This window comes from Pongo abelii, chromosome 15, assembly GCF_028885655.2.
Source record: "Pongo abelii isolate AG06213 chromosome 15, NHGRI_mPonAbe1-v2.0_pri, whole genome shotgun sequence".
In the NCBI taxonomy this organism is placed as follows: Eukaryota; Metazoa; Chordata; class Mammalia; order Primates; family Hominidae; genus Pongo; species Pongo abelii.
This window is the reverse complement of record NC_072000.2, coordinates 85,404,634-85,430,512: the sequence shown is the minus strand read 5'-3', so window position 1 is coordinate 85,430,512 and position 25,879 is coordinate 85,404,634. Positions and strand designations below refer to the sequence as shown.

Genomic DNA, 25,879 nt, shown 5'->3' with positions numbered 1-25,879 from the left:
TCCTTTAGCATTTGCTTGTCTGGAAATAATTTTATTTCTCTTTTGCTCCTGAAGCTTAGTTTGGCAGGATATGAAATTCATGGTTAGAATTTCTTTTGTTTATGGATGATAAAAATAGGTCCCCAGTTTTATCTGGCTTGTGATGTTTCTGCTGAGAGGTCCACTGCTAGCGTGATGGGATTCCCTTTGTAAGTGACCTGACTCTTTTCTCTAGCTGCCTTTAAGATATTTTCTTTAACGCTGACCTTGGTGAATATGATAGCATGTGTTAGGGATGTTCATCTTGTATCTCACAGGGGTTCTCTGTATTTCTTGAATTTGCATCTCAACCTCTCTAGCGAGATTGGGAAACTTTCCACAAACTGTGTCCTCAAATATGTTTTCCAAGCTGCTTACTCTCTCTCCTTCTCTCTTAGGAATGCCAGTGAGTCATATATTATGCCATACTTCTCTGAAGATTTGTATTTTTAAAAATTTTTTTCTTTATTTTTGTCTGATTGAGTTGCTTTGAAGAATCAGTTTTTGAGCTCTGAGATTCCACAGCTTGATCTATTCCTCTGTCAGTGCTTCCAACACTATTGTGAAAATTTTGTAGTGAATTTTTTAACTCCAGTTCAGTTTGGTTCTTTTTAAAAATGGCTATTTTGTCTTTTAATTTTTGGGTCATTTTTACTGGATTCCTTGGATTGGGTTTCTACTTTCTCTTGAATCTTGATGAGCTTTTTTGGCATCCAGATTCTGAATTCTATGTCTGTCATTCCAGACATTTCAGTCCTTGCTGGGAGGCCAGTGTGCCTGTTTGACGTTTTGAATTGCTAGAGTTCTTGTGCTGGCTCTTTTGAGAGGGCTGGTGTTCCTTTGTCTTCTCGTTTTTATATTATTCATTTACCTTGAAGGCTTAACTGTGGTATATGTTGAGTATAGTCAATTGGCTTCATTTCTAGATACTTTCAGAGGGCCAAGGCTCTGTATGGGATCTTTGTGGCTAGATTCTTGCTCTGGGTTTTACAGGCGCTCTATACTGGCAGAATATTTTTGAAATTGTGATTTCGGCTGCAAACCAGTAGATGGCGCTTAAGAGTAATGGCCGGCAGGCTCTTACTCAGCGCTGGCTCTTTGGCTATTTTGTATTCGCAGCCATGCTCCATAGTTCAGGGGAGAGAGAGATGATCCTTTTGCCAAGTCCTCTCCTGGCCCTTAGAGGAGCCCCCTCCAATCACTGGAGCTGCACTTACATTTCCTCTGTTAGGTGTTCGGAGCTGTGGGGGCTCTCTCCGGCAGAGGCTAAGGCTTGCAGACAGGCCGCACCCTTCCCTGAAAGGCCCTGAGAGAGGCAAGTCTCATCCCGCGCTGGCCCACGAACTGCTTCTCACTCCTCTCAGCGTTCTGAGAGTGGAGGCTCCTCCCCCGCGCTTGCGCACCAGCCACAGATCGCAGCTGGGCACCCCTGAGCTCTGTGCTGCAACCCTGGGGCATTGGGCTCTGTCTTTCGGCCCCTCGGGGTCAGACACCTGCTGTGTTGGGGGATCCGAAGTGCTCCCAAGCTGCCTGGAAAGCATTCAGGCGGGGTCGCTAGCAAGAACTCAGGCTGGGCAGCGGAGGCGGCATGGTGCACACACTCAAGCAGGAACAACCAGGCAGGGGCTTTGGGAGGGGCTGCGTGCAGGGGGTCCCGCAGAACATATGCGCCCCAGTCCCGCAGGAAGGACAGCCCTGCTCTCTCTTGGTCCACTGGTAAGTTGAGGTCAGATGGGGAGCCTTGAGGGATAGGCGCCTATAGCCACCTTCCTCTGCAGCTGCCATGCACACAAAACCCCCTGGGCTCCCTGCAACCTGGAGCTCTGTCTCTACCTACTCCCTGGGCAGATCCCCCTGCCAATTCAACTGTCTGTGGGGGTCATAGGATCTCTTATAGCTGGAATCCCAGAAATACGTGAGGAGAGTGGGCTGCCCCACTGTCACTTTACTCACCCCTTCCCTAGGAAACGTTCTGGGCCTGGAACTAGTCCTGGCACTCACCCCGCGCAGGGTTCCCAGCTTCATTCCTCTTCAGCCTCGTGTCTGTGTGGCCGCTCTGTGGACTCAATGTTTTCACTGCGAAGATCTGCTCAGAGTATGTTGGTTTACGGGATATTTTGGTATCTCGATGGAAGCAGCACTTATTGACTGCATCTGTTATTTTTCTGGGAAAAATCATCTAATCAAGATGTTTCTGGGAGCAATGTAACACAACAATTCAAACGCAAGAAGGCCTCTCATCTTGAGCAAGTAAATAGGAATAATGCCAAATGCTTTTTATGTCTCAGACACTACACATGTATGAATCTTTAAATAACCCAATGCACTACGCTTTAGATTTCTCCCCATTTTACAGATAGGAAAAGTGAGGTACAGAAAGATTGTAGACTTTGCCTAAAGTCACACAGCAAGTGAGTGGTGGAGTCAAGTTGGACCCAGTCTGACTTCGGAGATGTCTACTTACCCATTAAGAGCACGTTCCTCATTAAAAACGAGGATAAAGACCTTGTTAGTGTATTCAGAGTACTAAGGGGAAATAATTCAATCTAGGAACCTAGACCCAGCTAAAAATATTATTTCAGTCAGGATGAAATAGATATTTTAAAATAAAAACTGAAAGTGTTTATTATTTACAAGTCCTAGCCAGGCAGAAAGACCTAGTAAACAATAAACTTTAGAAAAAAGATTATGGAAATTCAAAAGAGGATGAAAGAAGAAAAGGAAAACAAAGAAATTGGTAAGCATGAATAGGTCAAAATATTGACTGTGAGAGAAAAATTAGAATGGTAAGTTTTAAAGGAAAGTGGAACAAATATAATGCATAACAACATTAAATTACTTCATGAATTGTAGACAATAAGGACTTCTGTGGGAAAAAAACCACACTCAAACTCAAAGTGCTTTTTCTATTCTCTCTCTCAACAACAATCAACACAGAAGATGTCTGTGACCAAATTGGGGTGGAGGTGTTCTTCCTGCCACTAAGCAAGCAACAAGTTCTACAATTCTGTCGCAGTTTACCTGGAGATAGCATCAGATCCCACATGTTGAGGATTCATTCCCACAAGACTGCCCCTACTTCACATGTCAGTTGCAACTCCAGGCCTCCAGAATTTCTGACCAATGAGCTTCAAGTTGGGGTTTTCATAAGTCCCTCTTTGGGTTCAATTAATTTGCTGGAGTGAGTCAAATAACCCAGGGAAACACTTATGTTTACTGGTTTGTTATAAAAGATGTTAGAAATGATACAGACGAAGAGAGGCAAAGGCAAGGTAGGGGAGAAGGGGCACGGAGCTTCCATGACCTCCCAGGATATGCCACCCTTTAGGAACCTCCATGTGTTCAGCTATCCAGAAACTCTGTGAACCTTGGTCTCTTGCTTGAGCCTTTCATGGGAACATCATTGAATAGGCATGACTGACAACTGTGTAGAGATGTGATTGGACAAAAAGAGTATGGTCTAATACTCACAGACTGAGAGGGGAAACCCTGTAAGGCCTGTCTATTCAGATTCCTTTTGGCCCCTCTGTGTAGGACTCCTTCTTTTAGGGTATGGGGCAAGATCACTTCTGAAATGAGGGTCTTACGTCCCACAATCAGACAAGTTAGGTCAGAGAATTCCTTTATGGCCAGTGCCAATATAGAAAAACAAGGAAGATTCCTCACCTGGGGAGAAAAAGGAGCAGGTGCAAGGAGGGCAGGAGGGGAGCAGAGAGACATTCTGTTTTCTCAGGCCTGCTTCTGAGCCCTAAAGTGCTCCAGCATTATACCAAGAGCTATTGGAGTTATGAGCCAGGAACATGGATGGAAACCTATATGTAAAACCACAGACACATAGTAATAACAATATACCAGGATCCTTTAAAGAAATGAAGACATCTTTAAGCTTTTATTTCAGTTTAGTTGTCTCTCTTCAGAGGGATGGCCCAATAAAACTTCCTTACATATAAAGATAAAGCAAAAACTCAAAGAATAAAATAATGATGCCAAAAATGTTTTTTGTTGATGCCACTATTATTACCCTCCTAACCCAAGTTGATTCTACTTGGAAAATGCACGCTTTGCTTATTTCATTTTTGTTTTTTTACCTTGCACTGGTGGAAATCTAAGATGACAAAGACAGTGCATTTTACTTATATATATATATTCTTTATGCATTTCTTATATATATTCTTTATGCATTCTTATATATATTCTTTATGCATTTTCACTTATATTCATTGATTTAGTCCAGGTAATTCTTTTTTTTTTTTTTTTTGCTTGAGAAGGAGTCTCACTCTATCTTGCCCAGGTTGGAGTGAGTGCAGTAATGCAACCTCGGCTCATGGCAACCTCCGCCTCCCGGGTTTATGTGATTCTCCTGTCTCAGCATCCTGAGTAGCTGGGACTACAGGCGTGTGCCACCACACCCTGCTAATTTTATATTTTTGTATTTTTAGTAGAGACGAGGTTTCACCCTGTTGGCCAGGCTGGTCTCCTGACCTCAGGTGATCCACCAGCTTTGGCCTCCCAAAGTGCTGGGATTATAGGCGTGGGCCATCGTGCCCGAACTAGTCCAGGTAATTCTCATAATTTTATTAGTTAGATAGCATTAATACAGGTGTCAAAAATGTCAGAATTATTTCTTTTAAGAAAAAAGTGTTTTGAAGGTTTCTTTCTTTTCTTTTCTTATCATTAGGCATTAACAGCGATTTCCTGTGTAATTTGGGAATGTTTATTGACAGTAATGTGTATTACAGGAAGATAAATTCTATTTTTTCATGAAATGGCTGTCGTAGAATTATAATTATTATTATTTTGTTGTTGTTGTTGTTTTGAGACAGAGTCTTGCTCTGTCGTCCAGGCTGGAGTGCAGTGGCACAATCTCGACTCACTGCAACATCTGCCTCCCGGGTTCAAGCCATTCTCCCACCTCAGCCTCCCAAATAGCTGAGATTACAGCCTCGCATGACCATGCCGGGTTAATTTTTGCATCTTTAGTAGAGACAGGGTTTCAGCAAGTTGGCCACACTGATCTCTAACTCCTGGCCTCAAGAGATCCACCTGCCTTGGCCTCCTAAAGTGTTGGGATTACAGGTGTGTGCCACCTCACCCGGCCATCAAGGAATTATTAAAAAGAAGGAATCTAAGACTATTTAAAAAATTTCTCTCAATGATATAATATTTGGGTTTTATGTATTTTATTCCATTTTAGCACTGTGAGATAGCATGATTGCCTAAAGGACTGTGTTAAAGATGATTGCACAGTTCTGTCTTATTTATCTGCTGTCACGTTGTTTTGACACAGAAGAAAGTCAAGTAACATTGACAAAGAGCTAAAGTATGCTCTAACTGTGGAAAAAATAAATAAACTTGTCCATAGTTGCTCAATTTCTGAAGTAAAAGGAAAGAATACAGTGTAAGACTGTGAATTAGTTCAGGAAGGTAAACTTAAGTAATGTTTCTTTAACTTCAAGATTTCAGTGGCTTAACTCAACAAAGGTCTGCTTCTTCTGCATGTCACAGGACAATGCTGGTTGGTATGGATGGCTCTTCTCCACACAGTAATTCAGAGACACAGGCTTCTTTCATCTAGTGATTTATTTTTCCCTGCAGCTTCAGATACTCTTTTTCCCTCTCTCTGGGATCCTTTGCATCTGTCTGGCAGATATGGAGACGGAAAGCACAAGAGGATTGTGTTAGAAGTCTTAAGGGCTGGATGTGACATTCCTTGAAAGGGAAGCTGGGGAATGAGTATGTAGGTGTGTGTCCAGGATGTAGGGAAAATGGGCTTGGTGAGTATACATGCTGGTGTTTGTTATAAGAGAGCTAATCATGACTTTGTTTTGCAAGTATGAAAAGTGTGAAAAAGATAACATGAATGATAAAATCAGGCATGGTCACATTTATAATTGATCATTGATGTTTTTTCCAAGTTAATTACTTCTGTGATTTCTTGATAGCTATCAGCATGAGCCCCATTGCCTAAACATGATCTCATTTACTTACATGTTTGAACAATTCATATTTTTTTATGTTTTGTAGAGATGGGATCACCCTATGTTGTCCAGGCTGGTCTCGAACTCCTGGCCTCAAGTGATCCTTCCACCTTGGCCTCCCAAAGCACTGAGATGACAGACCTCTGTGAACCACTGTGCCTGGTCTCATATATATGTATTTTTAATATGCAGCTTGCTTCTTATTTATGTGATGAGAAGAGAATAAATGTTACATTATTTTAGTTGAAGAAGAAGTTTGTCAACATTTTGTCTTTTAAATTTAATTCACCTATAAGTTTGTATCGTCTTCAACCCTGTATTTAAACACATAACGTTCTTTAATAGAGACCTAACAATTTACAAACACTTCATGCTCCTCCATGTGGCCTGGGGAGTGCACGATGATGCTGGCCAGCACTAAGTTCTTCCACCTATGAACTTTGAATTCTGCCTTTGAGCTTTCATAAATGAAGAAAGCTATCCAGCAAAGCAGATGTTGAGCAACTCTTCATGTCTGCCTACTCTCACAGGTGGTGACAGCACTTCCTGGAATAACGTTGCTTTGGATTTAACAACAGTTGGGCAAAGGAGGTCGGTATACAGATACAGGACAAGAAGAGTGGTGTCAAAGGGAGGCTAAATCATTGGTTCTGGCTTCATCTAAGGAATTCTTATAAGAAATCGAGGGAGAGACTGTCCTGGGAAGTCTGATGAAACATGTAAGTTAATAGGCTGCAAGAATCATTTCTATCTGGTGTGTTTCTTTCCTTACATTTATTTCTGCTCCTTGACTGTTCACAGGTGACTTGAAATCAGATTGCCCTATCCTTTTTGAAAAGGGAAGCTTGTTTTCAATCCTCTGAGTAGTTTATAATGGTGTGAGGGCAGGGAGGTGGTACAATCTACCACTTTCCAACTTTTTACTTTTTTAATTTTTAAAATAAAAAAAATGTTTTTGAGACAGAATCTCACTCTGTCACCCAGGCTAGAGTGCAGTGGCACAATCTCGGGTCACTGCAACCTCTGCCTCCTTGGTTCAAGTGATCCTCCTGCCTCAGCCTTCTGAGTAGCTGGGACTACAGGTGTACGCCACCATGCCCAGCTAACTTTTAAATTTTTAGTAGAGACGAGGTTTCACCGTGTTGGCCAGGCTGGTTTCAAAATCCTGACCTCAGGTGATCCACCCACCTTAGCCTCCCAAAGTGCTGGGATTACAGGTGTGAGCCACTGCACTTGGCCTACCACTTTCCAATTTAACGATCATCAAATGGGACAAGCAATATTAGAGAGTTTTAACTAAAACAAGAAGGTGCTGCTGGGTCACATAAAATGTGGAAAATTCCATTAGTTGGTGTTTTCTGGTTGTGCTGGGGCCATACTCACATGGATGGGTATGACATGTTACTTATGTTAGAGATCAATGCAAAAAGGTAAAGAAGCATGACCAAGTTCCAGGCCCACACATTGCCTGGCGGTGGTCTGTGAATCAGCAGCGGAGCAATGAGTCATTATCACAATGTGCTGGCTGCGAGGTACAGGGACATGTCAGTTATAGAGGCACTGCTATGGAGAGAGGCCTTTCTTGTGTTTCAGCTGTGCTGCCTGTAGAGGGAGACACTGCTCCTCAGGTAAGGATTTAGAGTGTGGCATCAGCCAACTGTGAATATGTCGAGTGGGCCCTAAGTCTCTGGCAAAAGGAAAAGGGAGAAAGATAGGTTTTCAAGCAGCTCTAGCAAGGAGTCTGTGCCGCATGTCTCAGATCAAAACTACTTATCTTTCCTCCTCCTTCTTCTCCATTTGTTTTGTTCCACTGGTTGACAATGACCCTTCAGTTTGGCAGGTTCTTGGCCTCACTCACTGACCTAACAGACTTACTAAGTGTCTGTAATAAGCGCCTAATGACGCAGGTGTATTTCATTAAGATTCTTTTTTTTTTTTTTTAAATTCTTCACAGAAAGGTCATTTCTATCTGGCAAAGAACAGAAGAACTTTGTTTTTAGGTCATGTTAACCTTCCTCATATTTGAAAGAAAGGTTCGTCCCTTTGCCATGTTTTGACTTTGAGGATGAGTCTGCTCTGTCCATTTTGGGCCATTACTGCAGAGCTCAGCTGCCCAACAACTGGACTTATCTAGGTCACAAGGGAGAACATGGATGTATGTAAATAAAACATGTAACTGGTCAATATTCATGTTAATAGCTTCAATCCTAGTGTGAAGACATGTGTATTTGACTCATGGGAGAACCTCTTATGCTTACTTTACACAAAGTAAAAACTAAAATGATCTGTTGATTTACTAATAAAATCAAGACTAGATTCAGGTTGGCCAAGAAGCTATACACTCCATAAAGAGAAGGGTGCCTAAACTTTAAAACTTGAACTTCTAGTCTTCTCCTTCTAGTCTTCTCTATTGCCAGCCTTTGAAGGCAAGGGATTGACATTGATAAGGGCACTGATACTATACATTATGGTTAGTGGGTTGTGCTGTTGGATTAATGGGATTAACCTGGCTACTGGCTGATGGTGGCCCAGGTGCAGAAGTAAGAGTAGAAATTTCAAGAGAGAAATCACAAAACTGGTCAAACTTCCATAAGATATTGTGTATCACCAAGACAGATATTAAGTCTCCCAGTACAACACTGGGGGTTGGAAACATATCACAATAGGACGGGACAGTCACTTTCCCAGCTAAAGAGTCATGAGGACAGAGTGACTCGCAGGAGAGCTAGAAAGGTTCCCAGCAAGATAAGGAGGCAGCCTTGATGTGGGCCCCAATGCCCCAAGCATGACTAAGGGCATTTTGTAAGACCAAGTATTGAGTGGTGTCACTTCCTCTTTATTCTATAATCCCATGAGTTTTTGAATATTCTTAATCATGGCTGGTGGCTGTTGTACCCTGGTGCTTGGCAATGTCCATCCAGGGCAAGGGTACCTTTTTCTAATTTGTGCAAAGGTTCAATATGGGCTAGCTGTGACCCTACCTATGACTTCGGAGAATCAGAGAGGAGTTATATGCCCGTAATTGGGTCAAATGGTTGTTAAATTTTTTTTAAAGATATGGGGGTCTCCCTTTGTGGCCCAGGCTGGAGTGGAGCGGCACAATCGTGGCTCACTGCAGCCTCAAACTCTTGGGCTCAAGTGATCCTCCTGCCTTAGCCTCCTGAATATCTGGGACTACAGGGGCATGCCACCACACCTGGCTAATTCTTAAATTAATTAATTTTTTTTTATAGAGATAGGGTGTTACTGTTTTGTTCAGGCTGGTCCTTGAACTCCTGGCCTCAAGTGGTCCTCCAATCTCAGCCTTCCAAAGCATTAGGATTACAGGCATGAGCCACCACAACGGCTTTGGGTCAAATGTTAAAGGGGGACCAGGGCTTGCCTGAGGTCACTGATAGTTCATGAGAGAGTCCCACGAGGATGAGACTCTTGTGCAGATGGAGTTGGAGCTCTAAGGCAGAACTTCACACCTTGAGCTCTAAGTCTCAAGTGTGTTGCAAGTGTGCCTTGAGGAAGCTGTCCAAGGTCTGGGGAAGCCAGAGCCTCTGTACTTGTCACCTCTGGCTGAGAGTACCCTTGTTCATTTACCTAGTGTGTGTGCAATATGATTATATTCTCAGAATGCCACGATGTGAACAAATTTGGGGAGCACTGCTATAAGATACTACTTTACAAAGGACTTGGGTTTGATATCTTGAAGGAAATGTGTGGTCTTCCTTATACTTGGTTATCTGCTTTCCAGAACCAGCACACTAATATTAGAAAATGATAAAGTGGGAAAATGTTTGCTGAAGAACTTTGAGCTACAACTGGCTTCTAAGCCAGAAGTCATGGAGGACCCTGCAGTGAATGGGCACTGGTTGCTGCAAAGAGTGGCTCTGGAACATAGGACAGAATATTATCTATTTAACTCAGAGCTAAGTAGCTTTGATAGTCTCTAAAATGGACCAGACCACTCGTACTCTTCCCAGAGCTGGCACTGTGTGCCTATGACATACTCTCAGCTACTGATGACATGGTTATGCTGATTCTCTCCTTGAACTGCCTCCCAAGCCCTCCTCCTTTTTATTTTCTTTAATCATCTCTCTCTCTCCCTCTCTCCCTCTGTCTCTCTCTTTATTAAGAGCCAGGGCTTCCATACATAGTTGTGCAGTGCACAACCCACACAACTCTGTGCTAAGAGCCTTGATGCTCTGTACTGTCTACTGAACACAGGTCAAACTTGATAGCCTGTCATGTAAGATCCTGGATGATGCAGCTTCAGTCTATCTGAGTCAGTGAAAAGGCTGGCAGAAAACAAATGGTCTCCTCAAAGAGTTTAACTGAGGAGAATTTACAGACTATTTACAAAGAGGTGGGTGGGGTGAGAGGAACCAATCAGGGATGGTGAAACACTTAGGAATTAGCCACAGCAAAGTTGTTACCAGTCCTAAGGCTGAAAGGACAGAAGAAACAGGGGATGATACTGAACCCCAGAGGGAACTTGGAGTCACAGAAGACAGGAGCTATAACTATGGAGCTAACACTGCCGTAGCAGTCAAGAAGCAGGGAGGGAACCGGGGATAAATGCCCACATATCTCTGCCCTTGTACTGTGATCTCAAGCCAGAGCCCCTGTGGCCAAACCCATTGGAACACAGAGGACAAAAGAGCATGCATGATGCAGTCTATAGTGGTCAGTCCCTGCAGGGCAGAAAAGTTGGAGAATGCCTGTAATTGGGTCAATTACAGGGAGAGTAACTAGCACATTGCCTTCCCTCCTTCCAGCCCTCTCATCCTGTATGCTGATTCCTTTTCCGAGCAGTACCACAGCCTTCACACCTCTGTCATTTTGTTCATGCTTAGGCCTCTGTATGGAATGCTCTTTCCTGTACCCTCCTATATTTATACATTTGAAATCCTACTAATCTTTAAAATCCCAGCTTAGAAGTGACCTTCTTAAAGATTTCTTTGATCCCTCAAGCGGAATCCTCTAGTGCAGGGACATCTATGGCTTGCAAAGCCTAAAATATTTACTTTTTTTTTTTTTTTGAGATGGAGTCTCACTCTGTCACCCAGGCTGGAGTGCAGTGGCACGGGGTCACTGCAACCTCTGCCTCCCAGGTTCAAGCATTTCTCCTGCCTCAGCCTCCCAAGTAGCTGGGACTACAGACACATGCCATCATGCCCAGCTAATTTTGTTTGTATTTTTTAGTAGAGACAGGGTTTCACTGTGTTGCCCAGGCTGGTGGCGAACTCCTGAGCTCAGGCAATCCGCCCTCCTAGGCCTCCCAAAGTGCTGGGATTACAGGTGTGAGCCACTGCACCAGGCCAAAATATTTACTCTTTAGCCCATTACAGAAAATATTTGACAGTCCCTGCTCTAAACTTGTGCTATTCACTATGGTAGCCATGAGCTATGTGTGGCTATGGCACATTTGAAATGTGGGTAGTGAGACTGAGAAACTGAATTTTCAATTTTACTTCATTTTTATGAATTGAATTTCAAGTTTAAAAAAAAACAATTCAGTTATGAAAAACTTTTAAGTCTGTTTAGAGTAATTTGGGTTTGTAAGTCTTTTTTTTTCAAGTGGACATTTTACAAACTTTGAATGTGGCTAAGGTATTTCTGAAGAAAATTTAGTTTCCAAATTGCCATGTGTTTTAAGTATATACTGAATTTTCAAGACTGAGCAAGAAGAAAAGAGAATGTAAAATATCTCATTAATAATTTTCATATTGATTTCAGTTCAAAATGATATCATTTTGTAATAATGGGTTAAAGTATATTATTAAAACAACTTTCACTTTTTTCTTTTAACCTTAATTTTTTCTATTCTTATGGATTCAGGAGGTACATGTGCAGTTTTGTTACATGGCTATATTGTATAATGGTGGGGTTTGCACTTCTAGCCTACCCATCACCTGAATACTGAACATTGTACCCAATAGGTAATTTTTGACCTTTGCCCCCTCCGACTCTCCCCTGTATCTATTATTTCCCTCTATATGTCCAGGTGTACCCCTTGTTTATCTCCCACTTATAAGTGAGAACATGTAATATTTGACTTTCTGTTTCTGAGTTATTTCACTTAGGATGGTAGCCTCCAGCTCCATCCATATTGCTGCAAAAGACCTGCTTTTATTCTTTTTTAGGGCCGCATAGTATTCCATGATGTATGTATACCATATGTTCTTTCTCCAGTCATTTGTTGATGGACAGTTAGGGTGATTCCATGCCTTCGCTATTGTGAATAGTGCTGTGATAAACACAGAGTGCAGGCATCTTTTTGATAGAACGATTTCTATTCCTTTGAGTAGGTACTCGGTGGGATTGGTGGGTCAAATGGTAGTTTTACTTTTAGTTCTTTGAGACATCTCCATACTTTTTCTGTATTCCCACCAACAGTATATAAGCGTTTGTTTTTCTCCACATCCTTGGCAACATCAGCTGTTTTTTGATTTTTTAATTAATAGCCATTATGACTGGCATGAGATGGTATCTCATTGTGGCTTTAATTTGCATTTCTCGGATGATTAGTGATGTTGAACATTTTTCATGTTCGTTGGCTGCTTGTATGTCTGAAGAAATGTCTGTTCATTGTTTATGTCCTTTGCCCACTTTTTTTTTTTTTTTTTTTTTCGAGACAGAGTCTTCCTTTGTTGCCCAGGTTGGAGTGCAGTGGTGTGATCTTGGCTCACTGCAATCTCCACCTCCCAGGTTCTAAGAGATTCTCCTGCCTCAGCCTCCGGAGTAGCTGGGATTACAGGTGTGCACCATCACGCCCGGCTAATTTTGTATTTTTAGTAGAGACGGGGTTTCACCATATTGGCGAGGCTGGTCTCGAACTCCTGACCTCAGGTGATCCACTTGCCTCGGCCTCCCAAAGTGCTGGGATTACAGGCGTGAGCCACCGTGTCTGGCCATCCTTTGCCCACTTTTAAATGGAGTTATTTGTTTTTTTCTTATTGAATTGAGCCAAACAAAAGCTCAATTCAGGCAGGCTGTGGTGGCTCATGCCGGTAATTCCAGCACTTTGAGAGGCTGCTGCGGACAGATTGCTTGAGTCGAGGAGTTCTGAGACCAGCCTGGGCAACATGGCAAAACCCCGTTCTACAAAAAAGTACAAAAAATTAGCCGGGCATGATGGAGTTCTCCTGTAGTCCCAGCTACTCAGGAGGTTGAGGTGGGAGGATTGCTTAAACTTGGGAGGTGGAGGTTGCAGTGGGTGACAGAATGAGTCCTTGTCTCAAAAAAAAAAAAAAAAAAAAAAAAAAGAAAAAGAAAAAAGAAAAAAGAAAAAAAGCTTAATTTAACAGTTTTTCTTGCATGTGAGTGACCTCTGAGCTTTTAAATGGAAAGTTGACACTGAGTTTTAGTGAATGGCAGGGGTTTTTGTTTTGTAATACAAGTGCTTTTTTTCTTATTAAGTTTTTCCTTGTAGGTTCTGGGTATCAGTTCTTTGCTGGATGTATAGTTTGCAAATATTTTCTCCCTTTCTGTTGACTGTTTACTCTGTTGATTATTTCTTTTGTTGTGCAGAAGCTTTTTAGTTTAATTAAGTTTCATTTTTCTGTTTTTGTTACATTTGCTTTTGACGTCTTAGTCATGAATTCTTTGCGTAGGCCAATATCTAGAAGAGTTTTTCTTAGGTGTTCTTCTAGGATTTTTATGGTTTCAGGTTTTATGTTTAAGTCTTTAATCCTTCTTGAGTTAATTTTTTTATAGGTTGAGAGATAGGGGTCAAGTTTCATTCTTCTGCATGTGGTTATCCAATTTTTCCTGCACCAATTATTGAAAAGAGAGTCCTCTGCCCACTGTAACTTCTTGTTAGCATTATTGAAGATAAGTTGGATTGTGGGTATGTGGCTTTATTTCTGGATTCTCTATTTTGTTCCATTGATCTATGTGTCTATGTATGTACCATGCTGTTTTGGTAATAATAGACCTGCAGTATAATTTGAAGTCAGGTAGTGAGATGCCTCCAGCTTTGTTCTTTTTGCTTAGGATTGATTTCTATCGAGTAACACTGCTCTATAGTAACATTCAGAAACTGCAATAATTTTTATATGGCGGTGACACATATATCTTCCTCTCTAGATTCAAAGTTTTTTTAAAGTCTGGGGCACAGTTAAAAAAAAAATTCTGATGGATATGCTCTGCTTGCAGAAGGTACTCAATAAATGAATAACTAGTCAAACAAATGCTCAATTCAAACACTTTCTTGCATGTAGATGACTAATTCTCTGGGCTTTTAAATGGGAAGTTGAGACTGAGTTTTACTGAATTGCAGGAGTTTTTAGCTTGTAACCACAAGTGCTTCCTTACTGTAAGATAGAGGACTCAACGAATAGGCTTCTTACAGAGAAAATGATGGATAGTGGACTCTTTTTTTATAATCTGTAAGAATTTATATAAGGCCATGTCTAATTTTTAACTACAGAGGACGACTATAACATAAAACAGAAAATTGTCAAATGTTCATGCTCTACCGGGAATAAGCTATTATATTTGAGAGGATACATTTTTTTAAATTTCAGTAGTTTTTGGGGAACAGGTAGTGTTTGGTTGCATGGAAAAGTTGTTTAGTGGTGATTTCTGAGATCTTTGTGTACCCGTCACTCAAGCAGTGTATACTGTACCTGGTGTGTACTCTTTAATCCCTCACCCACCTCCCAACCCTTCCCCCTGAGTCCCCAAAGTTCATTATATCATTATATGCCTTTCACCCTCATAGCTTAGCTCCCACTTATAAGTGAGAACATATGATGTTTGGTTTGGGGGAAGATACATTTTTAAGGGCTCAGCATCAATTAAACATTTCATAGACATGAAAAATAATATATCAGAAATTCAATTCAAATCCAGCACATATTTATTGAGCACCTACTATGTGCCAGGGATTGTTCTAGGTTCTTGGGATGCACCAGTGAATAAAACTGACAAAAATGTCTGCCACTGTGGAGCTTATGTCCCATTACGTTTATTATAACATGATAAATAAACTAGTATATTAGGAAGTGATAAGTACAGTAGAAAAAAAGAGGAAAATAGAGGTACAGTAGAAAAAAAGTGATAAGTACAGTAGAAAAAAAGAGGAAAATTCTTGAGAGGACCAGGAATACAGCATGGAACAAGTAACAAATTTAAGTTAGGGTGGTCAGGACAGGCCTCACTAAAAGGTGCCATTTGAACAAAGGCTTGATGGGAGTGAGGGATTTATCCATACAGCTATCCAGGAGAAAAGCATTCCAGACAGTGATGAGCCAATGTCATGGGTCTGGTTGGGAAGTTCGTAGGTATGACCAAGGAAGAGCAGGAAGGCAGAGCAGCAAGAGGTCAACAGGGAAAAGATGTGTAGGAGATAAAAAAAAAAAAGAGAGGCAACTTGGACCAGATCATATGGGTCTTGTTTAAAGACTTTGGCTTTTTTTTTTTTTTTTTTTTTTTTAGTCATTAAGACGTTTATTTCTGCAACTGCTTCCCACTTTCCGAGTCTCGCTTTGTCACTCAGGCTGGAGTGCAGTTGTATGATCTCGGCTCACTGCAACCTTTGCCTCCTGTGTTCAAGAGATTCCTCTGTGTCAGCCTCCTGAGTAGCTGGGACTACAGGCGCCCACCATCATGTCCAGTTAATTTTTGTACTTTTAGTAGAGATGGCGTTTTGCCATGTTGGCCAGGCTGGTGTAGATCTGCTGACCTCAAGTGATCTGCCTGCCTTGACCTCCCAAAGTGCTGGGACAGCAGGCGTGAGCCACCATGCCCGGCCAACTTTGACTTTTGATATGAGAGAACTGGAGAGCAGAGGAATGACCTGATCTGACCTAAGTTTTAAAAGAACCACTGTAACTGATCTGTTGAGAATACACTAGAGGTTGGCAAACTGTTCTATAAAGGGCCAGAGCCATTAGGCTCTGTGGGCGATACAGTTTCCGTCACAACTACTCAACGATTGTAGCACAAAAGTAGCCATGCACAATATGTAAATGAATGAGTGTGGTTGTGTTCCATTGAAACTTTATTTATGAGCACTGAAATTTGAGTTTTATATAATTGTCATGTCCCTCAAAAGATTTTTTATTTTGATTTTTTTCGAACTGGTTTAAAAATATAAAATAATTCTTAGCTTTTAGGATGTACAAAAGCAAGCAGTGAACCTAATTTGGCCACTGGGGAGTAGTTTGTCAACCCCTTGAATAGATTGTAGGGGGACAGGAGAACAATGGAGACTATTTAGTAATCCAAAGAAAAGAGATGGTGGTAATCCAGACCAGGATAATGGCAGTGCTTGTGTAAGAAGGGGCCATATTCTAAATATATATTGAAGGTTAAGCCAAAAAGATTTGTTGGTAGTTTGGATGTGGAGTGTGAGAGAAAGAGAAGAAACAAGGAAGACTTCAAGATTTTTTGTCTGAGCACTTTGAAGGATGTATTGCCATTGACCAAGATGGAGAAGGCAGTAGACGAAGTGGGTTTTGGAGTAGAAGATTAGGGGTTTGGTTTTAGACATGTTAATTTTGAGATTCCTGTTAGATATTAAAGTGGAGCTGGTGAGGAGGCAGATGGATATATAAGCCTAGAGTTTGGAGAAAGGTCTGGTCTGGAGATAAGACATTTGGGAAGCATTGCATGTAGATAGCATTCAAAGTCTTGTGGTTGCATGAGATCACCTAGGGAGTAAGTGTTGACAGAAAAGGCAAAAGAGGGCCAAGGACTCAATCCCAGAGGTTTTATTTTAGGAGGTTCTATTTTAGGAGGTTGATGCAAAGAGAAAAAAGCAGCAAAGGCCATTGAGAAGGAGTGGTCAGTGAGGTAAATAGAAAGCCAGGATACTGTGGTGTCCTCAAAGCCAAGGGAAGAAAGGATGTCAATGAGGAGCGAGTGAACAATTGGATCAAGTATTGCTGATAAGTAAGATAAGACCTGAAAACTGACCATTAGATTTAGCCATATGGATTCACAGATGCCCTTAACAAGATCACTTTCCTTGAGCTATGGGATTGAAAAACTAGTTACAGTTGGTTTAACAGAGAACGGGAAAAGTGAGTAAAGATAACCCCATTTTTTTTTCTAGTTTTGTTGCAAAGGTGCCAAAGAAATAATGGGGGGAGAGTGAAATCAAGGCAAGATTATTTTTTTCTAAACATGAGAAAAAAGTTTGTGTGCTGATTGGGGGTACCAATAAAAAAGGAGAATCCAAATACAGGAACTTTATTATTTTATAATAACTCAAAGAGGAAAATCTATACTCCATTTACTAGGAAATGGGCATCAATGTCTACAATAATCACACCAGGTATATTATATACACATAACATAAAAATACTCTAATCCAGTTAGACTGACTAGCTATAAAAAGTTTTTAATGTTTAAGTTACAGTTTTGCTTGCCACCTTAGAATTTACAAGACCTTTTTGATGATGGATTGTATGACCCATTTCTGTTGAAGAAGCTGACCTGAAAACTTGATTTTCCCTTTCATTAAACTTCCCCCTAACAGAGGCATTCAGTATCATTTTACTGACCATAGAACTATCATCATTAGTCTTATTTATCAATAATTTTATTAGCAACAAAAGTTGACAATGATTCTTCCCTTAAAAAATATTTCCATATGTATCGCTAATACCAGTTTCTCCATTTCATCCTCCTTCCTTCTTAGTTTATTTAGAGCAAGCACAATCAGAGGAAATGTAGGTTACAAGGAAACAAATCAATGGTGGTTTTTTTTTTTTTTAGAGACAGGGTCTTGCTTTGTTGCCCAGGCTGGAGTGCAGTGGCGCCTTCTTGGCTCACTGCAATCTCTGCCTCCCCTTCTGCCTCAGCCTCCGTAGTAGTTGGGACTACATGTGAGTGCCACTACACCTGGCTTTTTATTTTTATTTTTATTTTTTTAGAAATGGGGTTTTGCCGTGTTGCCTAGGCTGGTCTCGAACTCCTGGATTCAAGCAATCTGCCCGCTGCAGCCTTCTAAAGTGCCGGGATTACAGGTAGGAGCCACCACACCCAGTCAAATCAGTGGCTGATAAGTCATTCAACTTACAAGTTTCAATTTAACCTTTTGTTGGCAGCTCTCAGAGGACTTTGTAACTGAAAAGACAGAATCATAGAAACAGTAATCAGGTTCTCAGCAGACTTTTCAAAAGACGTTTCCAAACATCTCTGTGGAATTAAGACCAATATTAGACAATCTACTGATTTTCCAGCCTGCTGGTGTCTCTCTGTGCTCAGATTTGGAATAAATGAATGAATTGAGCTTCGTTTTTCAATTAATTGTTATTTAATTTAAGACTTCTTTATTTATTTATTTTATTTATTATTTTTATACTTCAGGTTTTAGGGTACATGTGCGCAATGTGCAGGTTGGTTACAGGTGTATACATGTGCCATGCTGGTGTGCTGCACCCACTAACTCGTCATCTAGCATTAGGTATATCTCCCAATGCTATCCCTACCCCCTTCCCCCACCCCACAACAGTCCCCAGAGTGTGATGTTCCCCTTCCTGTGTCCATGTGTTCTCATTGTTCAATTCCCACCTATGAGTGAGAATATGCGGTGTTTGGTTTTTTGTTCTTGCGATAGTTTACTGAGAATGATGATTTCCAATTTCATCCATGTCCCTACAAAGGACATGAACTCATCATTTTTTATGGCTGCATAGTATTCCATGGTGTATATGTGCCACATTTTCTTAATCCAGTCTATCATTGTTGGACATTTGGGTTGGTTCCAAGTCTTTGCTATTGTGAATAATGCCGCAATAAACATACGTGTGCATGTGTCTTTATAGCAGCATGATTTACAGTCCTTTGGGTATATACCCAGTAATGGGATGGCTGGGTCAAATGGTATTTCTACTGCATTTCCATCTGAGCTTTGAAGAGAGGAGTGGTTCTCCCAGCACGCAGCTGGAGATCTGAAGACTTCTTAAGAGATGTACATAAAAGTACTTTGCGTAAGACAAAGGTGAAGATTGCCTTAGGCATATTTGAGAAGGTTTGTTCAACAAAAACTTAAGAAAATAAGTGAATTAGATGTTTCTGGACATTTCTTTCAACCACTGATTTTGTTGTTGTTGTTGTTAACTTACCAAAAAGTTATAGAACCTTTCTCTAGAACTCGTGGATAATACTAAGCAATTGCTCTAAGAGTTAGCTATGTAAGTATGAAATTCTTAGCCCCTACATTTCCTTTTCAGCTGACTGGGACGGATGAAAAGCAGCACCAGCCACAGGTTTCTTTCTCATTCTGTGTAATTACCATCTCTAATCCTGAATCACTCAAACTTTCCTACCACTATACTCTGCACCTGTTCTCTTTTTCATATCCTATCTATGATGATGATTGTTAAAAAGTTTCTCAGTATATCCTAGATGCAGCATCAACCATCACTGGCCCTTTTCCCCCTTTTGATGGTGGCAATGGGGGCATAGAAACTACAGTACACTTTTTAGGAGTTGGACAGGGACAGAATGGAATAGGTTGGACAAAGTATATTGGGATTAGGATAAGATGGAGGGGTTGGTGTAGGTTGAAGTTCTTCCAGATGTAATACAGGGCGTGGCTGCAGGGTGAGAGGGTTTGAAGAGAATTTATGGGTACCAAAGAGGCTGGATGGGCAAATAGTTAAAGAAGCAGGAGAAAATACTTTAATTTTCTCCAAGTATTGCTCCCATGAGTGGCTCAACTGTTCTAATTAAAATGAAATCAAGTAGCAACTTGGATGTCTGGGAAGACCTCTGAGTGCCAAAGGTGTGTGCTCACTCTTTCCTTTTCACCAGAGTTGGCCTGCAGATGATGAAAACAGGTATGAGGTCAGGCATCTCCTCTTTCATCCAGACCATGGCATTGATTGCTCAGGGAATCTCATTTCTCCAACATTTGCTGAAGCTATTAATACTTCCCCTAGTTTCTTTCCTGTCAGAGTGCTTGAAGAACACTTTGAGAAATCAGAAAAATATTTGAGAGCAAATAGTGTGAAATGGTTCTCTTTGTTGTTAATAACAAATCATAGGAGTCCCATATTCCCACAGATCTACAAATCATGTGTCAGTATCTAGTCTGTAAGTGTCTCCATTTGTCCTCTATCATTCCAGAAGTCTTTTTCATATGATGTCAGGGGAACTGAAATGGAATGTAATAAAATTTAAACCTGGGATTTGCTAAAAAGAAACAGAGGTGGTATTAGTCTTGTTTTTCTCAAACTTTTACCTCATTTCTTTAATATAGCTCTTGCTGAGCAGCTTGAAAATTCTCCTAGAGAATTGAGGCTTGGACTTTTTGCAGCTGCCCTTGAGGTCAATCTTTAAATTGCAGTGTTTATGGTGAAAGAGAAAATGGAGTCACAGGAAGGAATAAGTTATGAAGAGATTTTTGTCAAAATATTTCCCTTCCAATAGGCAGATAGTGCTGCTCTTGACAGCAAATTTCTTTTTATTTTTTATTATTTTTATTTTTATTCAGATGGAGTCTCACTCTGTCACCCAGGCTAGAGTGCAGTGGCATGATCTCGGCTCACTGAAACCTCTGCCTCCCAGATTCAAGGCTATTCTTGTGCCTCAGCCCCCTGAGTAGGTGGAATTATAGGCATGTGCTACCATGCTTGGCTAATTTTTTGTATTTTTAGTAGAGACGGGGGTTTTACCATGTTGGCCAGGCTGGTCTCGAACTCCTGACCTCAAGTGATCTGCCTGCCTCAGCCTCCCAAAGTGCTGGGATTACAGGCGTGAACCACTGCGCCCAGCCTTGATAGCAAATTTCCTAATGACTAGAATTCTGTGTTTAAACCTCATTATTGTAAATAATGCTGCAATGAACATAGGAGTGCAGATACCCCTTTGACATGCTGATATCAAGTCCTTCCAATATATTCCAGAAATGGGATTACTGGATGATATGGTAGTTTTGTTTTTAGTTTTTTGAGGAACCTCCATACTATTTTCCATAATGACTGTACTGATTTACATTCCTACCAACAGTGTACTAGTATTCCTTTTTCTCTGTATCCTCACCAACACTTGCTATCTTTAATCTTTACACAATGAAATACTGTTCAGGCTTAAAAAAGAGCAAAATCCTGTCATTTGAGACAACATGGGTAAATCTAGAAGACATTATGCTAAGTGAAATAAGCCAGGAACAGAAAGACAAATAGTACATGATCTCACTTATATGTGGAATCTGAAAAAACTTGAATTGATACAAGTAGAGACTAGAATGATGGTTACCAGAGGCTAGGGGGAAAAGGGCAGAGGAAGCGGGAATGGGGAGTTACTAGTCAAAGGGTACAAAGTTTCAGCTAGGCAGGAGAAATAAGTTTTGCTATCTCTTGCACAGCAGGGTAACTATAGTCAATGATAAAGCATTGTATATTTCAAAATAAGTAAGAGGGTAAGTTTCAAATGTATCAACACAAAAAATGTCAAGTAAGTGAAGTGATGAATATGTTTATTAGCTTGATTTAACCACTTCCCATGTATACATAGATCAAAACATCACATTGTACTGTGTAAATCTAATATGATTTTTCCAATTAAAATAATATAAAATTTAAAAAATCCCATTACAGGCTGGGCGGGGTGGCTCATGCCTGTACTCCAGCATTTTGGTAGGCTGAGGCAGGCAGATCACTTGCACCCAGGGCAACATGGTGAAACCCTGTCTCTACAAAAATTAGCCAGGAGTGGTGGTGTGCACCTGTATTCCCAGATACTTGGGAGGCTGAGGTGAGAGGATCACTTGAGCAAGGAAAGTCGAGGCTGCAGTGGGCAGAGATGGCACCACTGCACTCCAGCCTGGGCCACAGAGTGAGACTCTGTCTCAAAAAATAAATAAATAAAATAGAGAATAAAAATCCCATTATGGTGAATTATTAATACATCATTACATGGTTTCCATACCATGGAGCTATTTCTATAGTGCTTCATGACTTGAATCCCCCCAGAATTGATTACAAAGAACCATGTTATTGTTTTTTAAGACTAACAGGCATAGGACTGATATATATATATATATATATAGACTTTTAATTGTGTGTTGTTAAATAATGATGGCTATTACCTTCTTAAGCCCTCCCCATCTAAAATACTTCAACAAATGAAACAGAATACTCCAAAATATTTCTAAATTTCCAGGAGAAATTTCAAAATTATACTAAATGATTGAGGGTGACAGATTTGAAGTTGCTTATACAAAGCACTTTTTCTCTATTCTGTTGAAAGCTTTTTACTTACTAAATTCATATGAAGAACAACAATTAGTTGCTTAATTTTCCTTATGCAACTTGTAGCTATGCATTTATGGGAAACAAATATTCTGACAAAATACGATTATGCTGCCCAATGGAATAAATTATACACGGGTTTCACTTTCTTAGTGTTCAGCTTACCAGATGTTGCTACAAGATAAGCACTTTAAAACTCACTGGCTTAAGCGCAATTCAAACTTGCAAAATTGTGGAACCAAACCAAAAGCCCATCAACCAACTAGTGAATAAAGAAACTGGTACATATATATGATGGAATACTACACAGCCATAAAAAGGAATGAATTAACAGCACTTGCAGTAACCTGGATGAAATTGGAGACTATTATTCTAAATGATGTGACTCAGGAATGGAAAATCAAACATCATATGTTCTCACTGATACGTGGGAGCCGAGCTGTGAGGACGCAGAGGAATGAGAGTGATACAATGGACTTTGGGGACTTGGAGGAGAAGAGTAGGAGGGGGGCAAGGGAAAAAAGACTACAAATATGGTGCAGTGTATACTGCTTGGGTGGTGGCTGCACCAAAATCTCACAAATCATCACTAAAGAACTTATTCATGTAACCAGATACCACCAGTACTCCAATAACTTATGGGGAAAAAACCCCAACTCACTGGCTTAGATTTATCACATCCTAAAAAAATCTAAATTTCATAATAGCTAGATTATTATTCACGTCACATCACTGTGGTATCTGACTCCCCTAGTATAGCTCTAAATACACAATAACTCAATTAGCCATTCTGCGAATTTCTTTAAATGTCATGTCTTTTATTGTTAATTATTTAAAGCATAATATTATTGTGATAATTTCCAATCCAATATTTTTAAAAAGTATGTACATATTTAAAAATCAGCAGTACAGAAGAGTACCAGTTGAAAAGTTTCTACTTGTATTAGTCTGCTTGGGCTGCCATAACAAAATACCACAGACTGGGTGACTTAAACAACAGAAATTTATTTTCTTACAGTTCTGGAAGTTAGAAGTTCAAGATCAATGTCCTGTGAGGGTTGATTTCTGGGGAGACTTCTCTTCTTGACTTGTAGACATCTGCCTTCTTGCTGTGTGCATGGGAGTGCGGAGGAGGGACAGCTCTTCTTTATTTTTTAAAAAAGTTTATTTTCAATTATTATGGGTACATAACAGATATATATATTTATGGGGTACATGCGATGTTTTGATACAGGCATGCAATGTGTAATAATCACATCAGGGTAATTGGGGTATTCATCCTCTTAAGGACGACAGCTCTACTGGTTTAAAGCCCCATCCTTGTGATACCATTTAACCTTAATTGCTTCCCTAAAGGCCCTACCTCCAAATATAGCCACATTGAGAGTTAGGGCTTCAGCATATAAATTTAGGGGAGACATAGCTCAGTCCTAATATCACTCAGTCCCTAAGTCCAAATTCCAGAGAAAACCACTTCAAGCTATTTTCTGATTTTAGTCACTGTAATTGTATTATATACTTATGTACTTGTTTTCTGAACGATAAATATTTAGACATATCTTTTGGCTACATATAATGAAGATTAGGAAATTACAACTGACCTTTGAACAATACGGGTTTGAACAGCATGGGTCTACTTACAGGCAGATTTTTTTCTACCTCTGCTACCCCTGAGACAGCAAGACCAACCCCTCCTCTTCCTCCTCCTCCTCAACCTGCTCAGTGTGAAGACGATGAAGACTTTTATGGTGATCCACTTCCACTTAATTAATAGTAAATATATTTTCTGTCCTTATGATTTTCTTAATAACATTTTCTTTTCTCTAACTCGCTTTATTGTAAGAACATAGTATGTTATACATATACAAAATATGTGTTAATCAACTGTTTACGTTATTGGTAAGGCTTCTAGTGATCAGTAGGGTATTAGTGGCTAAGTTTCTGGGGGATGAAAGGTTATATTCAGATCTTCAACTCCAGTTTTGTTTTTTTTTTTATTCTGGAGGCATTGATGATGTTGCTCTGTTGTCTTCTAGTTTATACTGTTATTAATATCTTTTCCAGTGTCTACTTTTCTTTCTTGATTCTCCCTCAAGCATTTAAGGTTTGCCTTTTACTTTCGGTGTTCTGACATTTTATAAGTGCTGTTCTGCCCATGTGCCTTTTCATTCATCGCCTTTTGCACTAAGTGGACACTATCAATCTTTACCAGCTTTGGAAAATTTTCTCCTTCTGTTTCCTTGATGATTATGCCTTCTACGTTTTCCTTAGGACTCCTCTTGGACAGATGTTTGGCTTGGAGACGGATCCTTTGCATCTTTTAACTTTTGTCTTATATTTCACACCTTTGTCTACTTGTTCAACATCCCAAGAAATTTCCTCACTTTAACTTCCACTCCTTCTGGTAAAGCTCTTGCTTTGGCAATCTCATTTAAAATTTTCCAAAACTCTTTCTAATTTTTGATTACTATTATTGTTTTAATAGTAATTTTGATTGTTTTTGGGTCTGATATTCTCTCCAATTTCTCTGAAGTTATTAAGTGAAATTAAACAACAATATTCTGTTTATGAATGATCTATTTTCTCTGGAGAAATGTTCTTTTGTTTATTCTGGCCTTGTGTGTGTGTGTGTGTGTGTGTGTGTGTCTGTGTGCTATTGATGTGCAGTTTATTTCTCTCAAATATCTGGCAATTCTTGTGTCTCATTTATATTTTTGAGTGAAGAATGAGAGCAGCTAATGTCAGCAGACTGTATAGATCATTTTCCCCAAGATGTTTCTCCCTGACTTCAGGTGGGGGTGGTGGGAGGTGCTGATGGTAACTCCTCAATGATCAGGCTTCACTTATGTGTGAGGGCAGGAAGTGGGCCAGTGGGAGGAGTTCCCTGTTTACAGGAATCATTCGCTTTCTTTGAGATATTAATTGCAGCAAACACTGCATATGTCAGTTATTCCAACTGAATGGAGTGATGGCAGATGGAAGGGTCCAAGTGACATAGACTTTCAATTAATTGCCCTAATTAACCTCAGTCCTGTAACCTTCAGGCTTGGGAGGCTCACTGGGACTCTGCAGGGAAGTACATTCTTCGGCAGCTGCAGCCTTTTCCTGTCAGTGTGTTCTAGGCTGTAACCTCCCGTACAGTTAGTTACCGTCAACTCAAGGCCATAGACCTTCCATCTTTTAGAAAGCTAACAACACGTTTGCTTTGCTGGTGGTTCTATTTCTCCTGTTCACCATGCAGTTTTGGCTTGGTCTCATTTTAAATGTCTTCCCTGTCATGTCGGTGGGATTTGAAAGAAAGTCAGTCTACCACTTGGAGCTGGAACTTTTATAGCTTTTAAAACAGAATGCATTGATGCCAACAAGTTTCTATGGCACCCTTTAGGTACTCAGAATGAATGAGAATCACTCAGTTATGTTATGAAACAGTTTTCTCCTAAAGTAGGAGCATTTGTTCCCAAACATTTATTGTTTTAAAAAAAGTATTGTGGTTATAGTTTTCTTCTTTTTTCCCTGACTTTTACTTTGTTGCCACTCTCACGGTGCTGCCCTGTAAGACCCTCTCCTCATTGGCTGCTTCTTTGATGCAGTAGATTATCCTTAAAGCAAGAGTCAATAAACTTTGGGGGTGTTTTAAGAGACAGCCTTTTGAGAAACATGCATGAGCTTTGGAGAATGAAT

General features: G+C 40.3%; 1 long non-coding RNA gene across 2 annotated transcripts in view; it reads left to right on the top strand.

The window, feature by feature from the left end:
* Nucleotides 1–497: 497 nt before the first annotated feature.
* Nucleotides 498–25,879, top strand: part of LOC129049796 (uncharacterized) — a 63,831-nt gene continuing 38,449 nt past the window's right edge. For both annotated transcript variants that reach the window (XR_008513127.2, XR_008513128.2), the window contains exons 1-3: nt 498–1,734; nt 6,527–6,715; nt 17,873–17,965. This is a non-coding gene — a long non-coding RNA (uncharacterized LOC129049796). The remainder of the gene's footprint in view (nt 1,735–6,526; nt 6,716–17,872; nt 17,966–25,879) is intronic.